The 13,138-nt window shown below is 42.1% G+C and overlaps 1 pseudogene; it reads left to right on the forward strand.

Moving 5' to 3' along the window:
- Positions 1-816: 816 nt before the first annotated feature.
- Positions 817-1,731, forward strand: LOC101042240 (SH2/SH3 adapter protein NCK1-like; annotated as a pseudogene).
- Positions 1,732-13,138: the final 11,407 nt, after the last annotated feature.

Consider the following 13,138-nt stretch of genomic DNA (forward strand, 5'->3'; position numbering starts at 1 on the left):
ACACATCTCATTGGCAGAGAGCAGTGGCTGGCTTTGCAACAGCTTCACCTCCCCTGGATACTCCTTCAGCGTCTCTGACTTCTTGGCCAGGTTCGTGTACTTAATTCCATGACAACATCAAGATACAAATAACAAGAACGAATGGATTTCAGTCCATCCTGTGGGGCCCATGCCTGTGGGATGAAGATTGTCCTTGCTGTCTTCCCCTCCATGTCTCCTTCCCAACTGTCTGTGCTGTGGATTTCAAACTCCAGCATCAGACATGAAGACAACATCCTGCAGAGATTGCTTTAAGCAGCTCCCGCAGTTATAATAACATCATGGCAAATTTTCCACACCCATATTCGCAAACATAAAATCTTTTATTGGTTCTGTTTCTCAACTGAATCATGATTGATACAATATGAGAAGCAGTATATTATCATCTATAGGTAAGAGGCCTATAAATTAATTAAAGATGCATGGGTCAGGCATGGTGGCTCACGTTTGTAATCCGAACACTCTGAGACATCGAGGTAGGAGGATCCTTTGAGGCCAGGAATTTGTGACCAGCCTGGGCAACATAGTGAGACTCTGTCCTCCCCCACCCCCCCACACACAAACAAAAAAACATTTTTTAAAGGTGCATGTTATAAACCTAGGGAACCACTAAAATATTTGTAAAAGAAGCATAAGTGATTAAAAATAATAATAATAATAACAGCCGCGCAGATCCGCCTGCCCCCCGCGCGTGCCCAGCCCCTCTCCCAAGAGCTACGCGGCGGTGGAGCGCAGGCCTCGTGCCCTTACGGCCATCACGGCGGCCACAGAGGCGTCCCGGTGCCTTCCTCAGTGCCGAAGCTGCTGAAAGATGGCAGAAGAGGTGGTGGTAGTAGCCAAATTTGATTATGTGGCTCAACAAGAACAAGAATTGGACATCAAGAGGAATGAGAGATGACAGCTTCTGGATGATTCTAAGTCCTGGTGGCGAGTTTGAAATTCCATGAATAAAACAGGTTTCTAACTATGTGCAAAGGAAAAACAGTGCTCGGAAAGCATCTACTGTAAAAGACCTAAAAGATACCCTAGGCATTGGAAAAGTGAACAGAAAACCTAGTGTGCCAGATTCTGCATCTCCTGCTGATGATAGTTTTGTTGACCCAGGGGAACGTCTCTATGATCTCAACATGGCTGCTTATGTGAAATTTAACTACATGGCTGAGAGAGAGGATGAATTATCACTGATAAAGGGGACAAAGGTGATCGTCATAGAGAAATGCAGTGATGGGTGGTGGCATTGTAGCTGCAATGGGCAAGTTGGATGGTTTCCTTCAAACTATGTAACTGGATAAAGTGACAGTCCTTTGGGTGACCATGTGGGTTCTCTGTCAGAGAAATTAGCAGTAGTCGTCAGTAACCTAAATACTGGGTAAGTGTTGCATGTGGTACAGGCTCTTTACCCATTCAGCTCATCTAACGATGAAGAACTTAATTTTGAGAAAGGAGATATAATGGATGTTATTGAAAAACCTGAAAATGACCCAGAGTGGTGGAAATGCAGGAAGATCAATGGTATGCTCGGTCTAGTACCAAAAAACTATGTTACCATTATGCAGAATAATCCGTTAACCTCAGGTTTGGAACCATCACCTCCACAGTGTGATTACATTAGGCCTTCACTCACTGGAAAGTTTGCTGGCAATCCTTGGTATTATGGCAAAGTCACCAGGCATCAAGCAGAAATGGCATTAAATGAAAGAGGACATGAAGAGGATTTCCTCATTCGTGATAGTGAATCTTCGGTAAGTTGATTTTCAGAGGCAAATACAAATAGAGCTCTGGGTATTTAAAGAAAGAGAAATGGAGAGGTTAAGTGGCTTCCCTGAAGTTAACCAGGTAACAAGGTGGGACGTAACATAAGCATAAATGTTTCAAAGTTAAAGTTAGCATTCTTTCTAGCTATATATTTTGAATAAAAGCTGTGGCAGGGATGCTACACACTGGATTATGTGGTCTTGTCTAGTCTGTTGATTTTGCATTCCTGAGATATTTTCTACTGCTTTAAACTAAATGGACAAAATGGAACATTGGCTTCTTCATTGAGAATAGAATAATACTATAGATTAAATTGAGAAACATTAAAAAATTGCTATTGGATGCAATGTGTAAAAAGATAGTCACTGTAGTCTTTACAGGAAATCCTTGAATTAAGAAAAATTTTACTAAGTTTCTTCATACATTGGTTACTTGGAAGTTGGAATACATATTTATTTTACTTTTTTTTTTGGAGTGCAATGGCGCAATCTTTTTTTTTTTTTTTTTTTTTGAGACAGAGTTTCACTCTTGTTACCCAGGCTGGAGTGCAATGGCGCGATCTCGGCTCACCGCAACCTCCGCCTCCTGGGTTCAGGCAATTCTCCTGCCTCAGCCTCCTGAGTAGCTGGGATTACAGGCACGTGCCACCATGCCCAGCTAATTTTTTGTATTTTTAGTAGAGACGGGGTTTCACCATGTTGACGAGGATGGTCTCGATCTCTTGACCTCGTGATCCACCCGCCTCGGCCTCCCAAAGTGCTGGGATTACAGGCTTGAGCCACCACACCCGGCCAATGGCGCAATCTTGACTCACTGCAACCTCTGCCTCCCAGGTTCAAGGATTCTCCTGCCTCCGCCTCCTGAGTAGCTGGGATTACAGGCACATGCCACCACACCCGGCTAATGTTTGCATTTTTAGTAGAGATGGGGGTCTCTCCATGTTTGTCAGGCTGGTCTCGAACTCCTGACCTTATGATCCACCCGCCTCAGCCTCCCAAAATGCTGGTATTACAGGTGTGAGCCACTGCGCCAGGCCAGAATACACTTCTATAATAACCTCAAAAACCTATTGTAACACTGTGTTTGAAATGCATTTGTGTTGAGTCCCAAAAGAGTCATTATATTGCAATACTAGTAAACAACAGGACTATAATACCATAAAAGTTGGAAAATAATACGGTTTTGTGGTCTCTTTTAGATACTGTGTAGGCTATTAGAATTTGATGACACTCTTTTTTCTTAAAAATGGCTTTTTTCCTTGATAAAAGATAACACTACTTTTCCATGTATTAAATCATTATTAATCTTGGCTTTGTGTGAGCATATTTATACAAAAGTGAATGTGTAATTGCACAAAATGTGAAAAGAAAGAAAATGTGTGGAGGTGGGGTGTGGTGGGGAGAGATTAATTTAACTTCCTAGTGTGAATTTCAGGAAAATGGGGCCTGTAACTAATCCCTCAGAAAAGCAGTTAGTTGGTAGTAAGGAGCAGTGATGACATCCATTTTGTTAGATGTTTGATCTGGCTCACTGTTTGAAACTTTGGGAGTAATTGTAGAAAAAGAGGCTTTGGGGATTGATATACACTGTAACAAAAAACAAATACCAAATTAAAAAGAAAATAGCTTGAATGCAGAATTGTGTGTATTTGCTTGTGGGTAATTGAACATCGATATTAGACTTAATACAATATATACCATTATTTGTAGCAGTATAAAAAAATAAATCAAAATGCAGATTAAATAAAATAATTCAAAATCAGTTAGAAAAAGAAGAAAGAACATATATAACAAATAGAAACAAGGGGTGAGATAGTAAATTAAAATCCAACTGTATCAGTAGCTGTATTTAATTTAAATGACCTACAAATATAAACTAAAACACAGAGATTATCAAATTAGATAAGAAAGCAAGAATCAACTATAATCTATAATAAATTCACCTTAAATATAAAAGTATACAGATTAAAATTAAAAGGATGGAAAACATATAGTATATGCCATGCAAACAGTTGCTCTATTAGCGTTAGATAAAAGGAAATTCCAGAAGAAAGACTATCTTCAGAAATAAAAAGGCACCACATATAGTGTAAAAGAGACAATTCATCAAGAAGAAATAGAAAGACTAAATGTGTATGCACCTGAAAACAGAGCTTTAAAATGCATAAGGCAAAACTTATGCATGATAGAAAGAAGAAATAGACAAACCTACACTTTGTTAGAGACTGCAACATTCCTCTCTCAGTAATAGAACAGGTGCGTAGAAAATCAGTAAAATATGTAGACTAGAATTACGTTGTTAAGCAACTTGACAAACTTGATATTTATTGAATGCTCTATTCAACAATAGCAGAATACACATTCTTTTCAAGTGCTCACGGTATATTTACCAAGACACTGGGACAAAAAAACAAATCTTAACAAATTTAAAAGGGTTGAAATAATATGAAGTATGTTCTCTTATCATAGTGGAATCAAACTGGAAATCAATAGCAGAAAGATGTCTGAAAAATCCCCCAAATATTTGGAAATTAAATGACTCACTTCTGTATAACCCATAGGCAAAAAGGAAAGTCACAGCCGGGCGCGGTGGCTCAAGCCTGTAATCCCAGCACTTTGGGAGGCCGAGGCGGGTGGATCACGAGGTCAAGAGATTGAGACAACATAGTGAAACCCCGTCTCTACTAAAAATACAAAAAATTAGCTGGGCATGGTGGCGCGTGCCTGTAATCCCAGCTACTCAGGAGGCTGAGGCAGGAGAATTGCCTGAACCCAGGAGGCGGAGGTTGCAGTGAGCCGAGATCGCGCCTGCACTCCGGCCTGGGTAACAAGAGTGAAACTCCATCTCAAAAAAAAAAAAAAAAAAAAAAAAAGGAATGTCACAAGGGAAATTAGAATATATTTAGAATGAAAATGAAACACCAAATATTAAGAATTTGGGAGATGCAGGTAAAGTAGCATAGGGGGAAATTGATATCATTAAATGTTTATACTTGATAAGCATGAAGGCCTCAAGGGAATGGTATAGTTTCACAGTAAGAATCGTAGGGAAAAATAAAATAAAATAAATACCATAGCAAACAAAAAGGAATGCAATAATTAAGATCAGAAATTAATGAATTTGAAAAGAGAAACACAATAGAGAAAAATAAAAAGAAATCGATTAGATTTTGTGTGCCCCTATTACTTTCTAGTTAAACAAAAAGAAAACTTTTGTTTCGATAATTGTAATTAAATTTTTATTGGATTTTTGTGAGGTGATTTTTTTATGTACTTTAGGATGACAAATAAAAACACAAGCAGTGCCAAAGTAGGTTCAGAATTTTAATTTCACTTATCTGTAATTTTATCAATGCTTACTTATCAATGTCTTTAAAGGTACAATTTTATGGCAAAATTTACCTACAGTCTGAGTATATTTTCTGGTCTTTAAAGTGAAGTCAGTATGCTGTATACCATCAATATATAAACTTGAAACACTTATAGAACAAACACATGAGAGATCAATAAATCCGTTTGGGTCACCACAAACTACACAGTTGGCAATGTATATTTATTTTGTCTGCTGAGTAACAAACAGGTAAGTTTTGGAGTTAAAAAAAGATAATAATATAAAACAGATCTGTCTAGTAATAATCTTCAGAGCTAGAATACCTACATGTATTTATAAAGTTGAATTTTGGGGGGGATAACCAGAGGTAACCTCAGTGAGAAAAAGTTAATTCTGTTGTAAATTCAGTTCTGATAATCCCTCTTGATGATCTTTTGTCTTAAACCATTTCTAAGTTGGCTCATATCATAACTATGCTAACCCTCTTCAAAAGGCTCATTTTAAGGATCTTTAACAGCATATTGTTGAACTAACAAGCCTTCCAAAAGGCAGACATCCTAACCATAACATTAACTCTAGTCCAATGTTTTTGGTTGCCTGCATATATTTCATTTGGCATTTAAAAAAAAACAAAAAGTTGGCTGGGCGTGGTGGCTCACACCTGTAATCCCAGCACTTTGAGAGGCTGAGGTGGGCAGATGACTTAAGGTCAGGAATTAAAGACCAGCCTGGCCAACATGGTGAAACCCCGTCTCTACTAAAAATACAAAAATTAGGGAGGTGTAGTGGTGTGCACCTGTAATCCCAGCTATTCAGGAGGCTGAGACAGGACCCGGGAGGTGGAGGTTGCCATGAGCTGAGATCGTGCCACTGCACTCCGCCTGGGCGACAGAGCAGGACTCCAAAAAAAAAAAAAAGGTTTCACTGGATACTCTTTTCAAGTTGGCAATACATCGGCTCAGTTGCAAAAGCATGCTCATTATTCCCTTCTTCTTAGCCTTATGAGAGAGCAGCTAGTGATGTGCCAAACACCTGTAGACATGATAGGTAGGAGGAGATACTGCTCAGTCCAAGTCCTCTGATTTCCGGGTAGGCAAGGTCCTCTGCAGATGCCCTGGTGTTAGCAGCGGTTCCCAGCCTCGGGGATGCATTAGTAACACCTAGGGTATCTTTTAAAAAGTTAACCTGTTATCTCCACAGATTGATTTAATTGTTCTTGGATTAAAATCATTCCTACCTTTTTTTTTTTTTTCTTTTGAGACGGAGTTTCGCTCTTGTTGCCCAGGCCGGAGTGCAATGGCACGATCTTGGCTCACCGAAACCTCTGCCTCCTGGGTTCAAGTGATTCTCCTGCCTCAGCCTCCCGAGTAGGTGGGATTACAGGCATCTGCCACCACACCCAACTAATTTTGTATTTTTTACTAGAGACAGGGTTTCTCCAGGTTGGTCAGGCTGGTGTCAAACTCCCGACCTCAGGTGATCTGCCCTCCTTGGCCTCTCAAAAGTGCTGAGGTTACAGGTATGAGCCACTGTGACGGGCCCATCCCTACATTTTTTTTAAAGCAGCCAAGGGAACTATTATTTAACAAAGCTAAGAACCACTGAACTGAAGTACTTAGAAGTTTTCAAATGAGGAAATCCCAATCTCCTTTCTCACTCACATGGGTTTACGGTATGAACTACATTTTAAATGTCAGAAGTTTAAAAAGCACAAAATAAATGTTATAAATAGAATTAAAATAGGACAGCAGTGATTCTAATTTCTGTGTTATATTGTAAGGTTTTATATCTTAAAAATGTGAACTTTTATGGGTGATTCAAAGCACATGTGTTGTTCTTTCTGTGTAAAGAACACTGTATTAACTCATCTTCAGTTGGTATTAACTTTGTGCTTTTTTTAAAATGAGGATTTTTTAAAAAACAAAACTTTGTCCGGATTCAGTGGCTCATGCCTGTAATCCCAGCACTTTGGGAAGCCAAAGCAGGTGGATGATGAGGTCAGGAGATCGAGACCATCCTGACCAACATGGTGAAATAACGTCTCTACTAAAAATACAAAAATTAGCCGGGCGTGGTGTGAGTGCCTGTAATCCCAGCTACTTGGGAGGCTGAAGCAGGAGAATCACTTCAACCCAAAAGGCAGGGGTTGCAGTGAGCGATGATCGGGCCACTGCACTTCAGCCTGGCAACAGAAGTAGACTCCATCTCAAAAAAACAAAAATCATTAATGTTCTCTTGCTCATTTTTGGAGTCATGGGAGTGGACAGTATATCATACACTAGTCAGGTTTGCTCTGAAAATAGAAAGCATTCTAAATATTTCAAGCAGAAAGGGATTATATTCGTGGTTATGTGTTTATTAATAGGACTGGGGTGGGAAAGCTAGGGAAAGCTGCCACTCATGTTCAGGGTAGCCACCCTTACTATGGTCCAAGAAGCTGCCATTGCTGCTCAGGACAGAATATTTCAGGAATCGCAGTGGAATCTAGCTACCCTACATCAGAACTGCTGAGACAGGTGACACAGGCAATACCCAGAGGCCGCTGAAGCCAACAATTCTGTTCATTACTGTGGGAGGAGGGAAAATGCATTGTATGTGCTTTTAAATCTCAGGCAAGTCTATCTGTTGACATCGCATTGAGAACCCTAGAGGCAGGGAAGTCTGGGAAGGGCAGGCTTGCTGTCAAGACTGCGTGACAGACCCCAGCACACGGGTGAGATGAGAATGAGTCCTCATTGCCAAGCAGAATTAAACCAAACTGAAACACATTATAAAGCAAAAAGATGACGAAGAGATGGGCCACAGAATATTTTGTGTGAAAGTTATCTGGATCCTGTGAAAGTGGAATCAATGTTTTCCAATCAACTGAGCTACCTTGGTTAACAGAGATATTCGTCACATTTATGCTTTCTTACATTAATCTATGTTTTTATAAATGCCGTGTATGATCCTAAGTATGGGAAAGAGATGTTGCCTCTGGTACTGTGGCATGTGCCGGCCTATTTTTGTGAGTTTCAGTTTGGTGACTGCTTTTGGTGGGAAGAGGTCTTTCAGCAAACACAATTCACCAGTCCTAAGAGCACCTTGAATGCTGGAGATAAAAATATTTCTTTGACCATAATCACTCTACTGTGGCCTAGCATCTGAGATTAGATCCAGTCTTTAATACTGATTGGCTCTTTCCCCTCCAACCCTGTGGGGTTTTTTTTTATCGTCACTTTCCACCCATGTGTCAGCTGGAAAAACAAACAAAAAATCAAGCAATTAGCCATCCCAACCATTTGTTACTTAAACTGGATAAAGTCTTACCTAAGTCAAAAAGACACATATAAGTAGAGATGAGCTACAGGGATTATTAGCTTCATACTGTCCTACCTTGGCTGCATGGCTGCACTTGTGACCTGCTGCTCTCTTTCTGCTGAACGGAGATAAGAAAGGGACCATCAGATGCTGGCCTTGGGCTGGTGGACAGTGAGCAGAGCTACAGCCCCTGACTATTCTGGTTCCTTCAGACTAGCTTGTCTCCCTTCACTCTTGCTATAGCATAGAAGGCCTCAATAATACTATTAGTTTCTAAATGCTTGTGAAGGTGGAGTTCTCAAATCATCCAATGGTTGGATTTAAGACAGTGAGAAGAAGGCTTACTGCCATTTCTGATTTTGTCTGGTTCTTTAAGATGGCATGAAAGGCAAATAATAAATATTGGATAGGTTTTAGCAAAACAAAACACCTATGTTCCTAATCTTTGGTAAAATATTTTACCAAGTTAGTTTTTCCTTGAGGACTAGGGTTATTTTCCTGGTTAGAAAGATAGGACCAAGTTGCCAGCCTGGGAATTTTGAATGGCCCATGCAAAGCTGTGTTACAGGTAGAAAGATGTCAGTGCCAAGTGTTTTAAACAGGCATTTTGGACCCTTAGGATATCATGGTTTGCTTACCATGGCTTTTTCTACATCTGAATACATTCTTATCAGCTATGCTTCATTCGTTATAAAAGGAACTCTAGAATCAAGTGTTGCCATTCTTCTCGGTTTCAAAAGGAAGATTATCTGTTGAGCTCACAGGGTCACAAACACATCTCACTGAAAGTAATTGCCTTCATATCAGTTATGAGAAGGCACATGCTGAGTTTGCCTTCTTAATGCCTTTCAAGATTTATGAGTGCCTTATCAATGGATATCATGGGCAACAGATGCACCTTATAAAGATGACTTTAAAAAATAAACTATAATTGTTATGCCTTGGCTCCTGGCCAAAGAAACAGAATGTACGTCTGATTGATGGTACAAGCTAGCTTTCTATCATTTAACAGTAAATGGCTTTGCTCTTTATTATGTTTCACTTGAGTAAAAAAGAAAGACAAACAGAATTATGAACTTGATAAAAGACTAAGTCCTGCAGTGATATACACTTAAAGATGTAAAACTAAGGGTCACGGATTAACCGGTGAACTTGCTGGTGTGGACCACTGAGTGACTCCTGTAACCATCATCTCATGAGTCTAGCATGCAGCTGACCTCACAGAGGCAGAGACACTGCAGGAGAGCTTCAACAAGGCTGAAATGGCAAAAGAGTTCCCAGAAATAACTCCAGCCAAGGTCCCAAGATAGGAACTAGAAAGAAGTCAGAGCTGCGCACCTGTGAAATGCGCAACGGCTTCATAAATCCCACCCTCACTCATATCTGCCTATGCACAGCACTGTATGAAAAGTGGATTTGGCTGACTGCTTGTTATAGACCAGTGTTCACTCCCTTCTGTTTCCTTTGGTCATGGAATCCCTAAGTTTTAACTAGGCATACAGCCACCCAGTTGAAGATTGCATTTCCGACATTCCTTATCATTAGGTGCAGTCATGTGACTAGATTATGGCAATGGGATACTGCTCCAATATGGTTGACTAGCTGCAGGCAGGAGGAGCATCTCCCACTGAGGGACTGGGACATTGGAAAAACTGGCACGCCTCTAGCAGATTTTCAAAGGGAAGGTCTTGAGGGTGGATGGAGGAAAGACACAGATGCTGGCTGAAGCTGGGAAAAAGCTCCTTCCTGATCCCCAGTGACTCTTGTGAAAGGGGTGAGTTAAACAGGCAAGGAGCAACCTGCTGTCACCCTGGGCCTCTGGAATTGCAGCAGGAGGCGACCCCTTGATCACCATGGACACTTGAGTTGGCAGGAAGAGCTGCTTAGAGAACTGTTAGTGGCAGAACGCCAGACTTCACAGCCCAGAGGGTTTGGTGTGGGAAATTCTGGAGTGGAGTACGGCCAGGGCACCCATCCCCCTAGGCTCAGCTTGCTCCTGTAGGAGACTTCAGCCCTATGGGATCTGTGGGACCTTAACTCTGCAGGGCAGTCTTGCCCATCAGACTAGGCTGGTCTGCGCTGAGCACCCCACGGTTCCTCTACCCTTCCCTGGGGTCCCATCCTGGCCATGCCTGCTTGCAGTGCAGGCCCCAGGTACCTCCTGGGGGACCACAACTGACTGGCAGAGTGCTCCAGCACAGTGACCCCTGTGAGCACACAGCAGCCCACCTGCAAACTCCCCCAGCTGCAGCCTCTCCTGTGCTGCTCTGCCTGCAGGCAGTAGCCCATGGGCAACTCCAACATTGCTCTGCTGGTTTGTGTGTGTAGGGGCAGACTGGGCCTTCCCTTCCCCACCACTGCCTGCCACTGCTGGTGGTATTAATGCACTCTGCCCACCATGACATTGCCATTTGTCATTGGAGCATTGGTGGGCACGAAGCCTATGAGCTTTGCCTCTGCCAGCACCCTGCTTCTGTGGCAATGAGGGAATGTGTTACCTTTTTTCCCTGTGTTTATAAGGGGCGTGGTTTTAAAGACAAGAATTTCCCAGCAACATGCCTGACTTTCCTTCTTTTCAGGTCTCCATTTGGGAGCCTAGAGTTCTCTGTCTAACTTTCATATGTGGGGGAAGGTAGACTGCCCAGGTGAGCTCCCTCTGTTTAGAAAGCCCTCAAAAAGCTGTGGGAGGACTGTGGGCCCAGCAACCAATCAGATGTCAGAGTACAAGATCTGTCACTCCAGCGGAAGTTTAAAGGAACTCCTCTCATGGGACAAGAACTTGAATGAGGTAGGAGTAACTCCCAGATTAAAAGACCCCCTGCCCCTTACCTGTGTAAATTTCCCTCTCTGGAATCCCTTCCCATGACAGCATGGGAGCTGGCTTTCTCTCTCTCCCTGCCTAATAAATCGCTTTTCTGCAAAACTCTTTGGGTCCAATATTTACTTAAACGGTATCACCGCAGCCAGGGTCTCCTACCCATTTTTGGATCAGTAAAAGCCTGGGGCCTGAAAAAAGCACATCCAATCCGGGAACAGTAAGCGCCTCCTGTCCCCGGGATACAGCAACACTGCTGCCAGTGCAAAACTGGGCATGGAGAACAGAGACCTTGCCCCTGCCCTGGGTGGCACTGCCACCTGTGTGAATGCACACATAGGGTGCATACAGTCCTGTATCCACCAGTGCCCTACTGCCATGCTAACACCCCCACCATGGCAGATGCGCACACAATTATTGGCAGGGGCCTTCCATCTCCAAACCATGGTGCCACTGCTGCTCCACACGGAGGCCGACACCCCAGCTCCTGCTAGCACCCTGCCACAGCTGATGAGCATACGCCCCGCCACACTGCCACTGCCACTGCTGCTGGCATGTGAAAATGAGGATGGATCCCACTGCCACCACCCTATGAAGTGCTTTGGCTGGTATCACTTACTGGAGTGTTGTGACCTGTGGCCTGGGAGCACCTCAGACCCTCAAAAACAGCAGTTTCCTAACCTTGAGGAGCCAAAGAGCAAAGTCAGGCCTAATCCCAGCCCCCAGAGTTAGAGTGTGCTGTCCGGGAGTCCTGAGCTGAGACTTGACCCTCTAAAATATTCCAGAAATGAAGCCAGTTGACTGAACCCACCTTAAACGACAATCAAACCCCAAAGTCATCAAATAGGACAAAAGAAAGAAAAACACATCCAAGGTCAGCAACGTCAAAGGCTGAAGGAATATCAGCCCACAAAGATGAGAAAGAACCAGTGCAAAAACTCTGACAACCCAGAAGTCAGGGTGTCTTCTTTCTACCAAGCAACCACACTTCTCCAGTGAAAGTTTTTAACCAGGCCGAGATAGCTGAAATGACAGAAATAAGATTCAGGATACAGACACAAAGGAAGATCACCAAGATTCAGAGAACAGTGAAACCCAATCTAAGGAAGATAAAAATCACACACAAAAAAAGCTGGCACAGGAGCCGACAGACAAAATAACCAGTATGGAAATGAAGATAACCAACTTGATAACAATGAAAAACACACTACAAGAATTTCATAATGCAACCACAAATATTAATGGCAGAACAGGCCAAGCTTAGAGAATAATTTCAGAGCTTGAAGACTGAAGCTTTCTGAAATAAGACAGTCAGATAAGAATGAAGACAAAAGAATAAAAAGGAGCAAACAAAACCTCTGGAGAAATATGGGATTATGTAAAGAGACTAAATCTACTACTCATTGGGGTCCCTGAAAGAGATGGGGAGACTGGAAGCAACTTGGAAAACATACTGCAGGATATCATCCATGAGAACTTCCTCTACCTAGCTAGAGAGGCCAACATGAAAATTCAGGAAATGGAGAGAACCCCTGCAAGATACTTTAAGATTATCTCCAAGACACCTAATCATCAGATTCTCCAAGGTTGAAATGAAAGAAACAATGTTAAAGGCAGCTGGAGAGAAAGGACAGGTCATTTACAAAGGGAAGTCCATGAGATAACAGGGGATCTCTCAACAGAAACCCTAGAAGCCAGAAGAGATTGGGGGCCTATATTCAGCATTCTTAAAGAAAAGAAATTCCAACCAAGAATTTCATATTGGCCAAACTAAGCTTCATAAGCAAAGGAGAACCAAGGCCCTTTTCAGACATGCAAATCCTGAGGAAATTTGTTACCACCAGATCTACCTTACAGAAACTCCTGAAAAAAAGCAATAAATACAAAAAGGAAATATCA

Source organism: Saimiri boliviensis, chromosome 2 (genome assembly GCF_048565385.1).
Source record: "Saimiri boliviensis isolate mSaiBol1 chromosome 2, mSaiBol1.pri, whole genome shotgun sequence".
NCBI lineage: Eukaryota > Metazoa > Chordata > Mammalia > Primates > Cebidae > Saimiri > Saimiri boliviensis.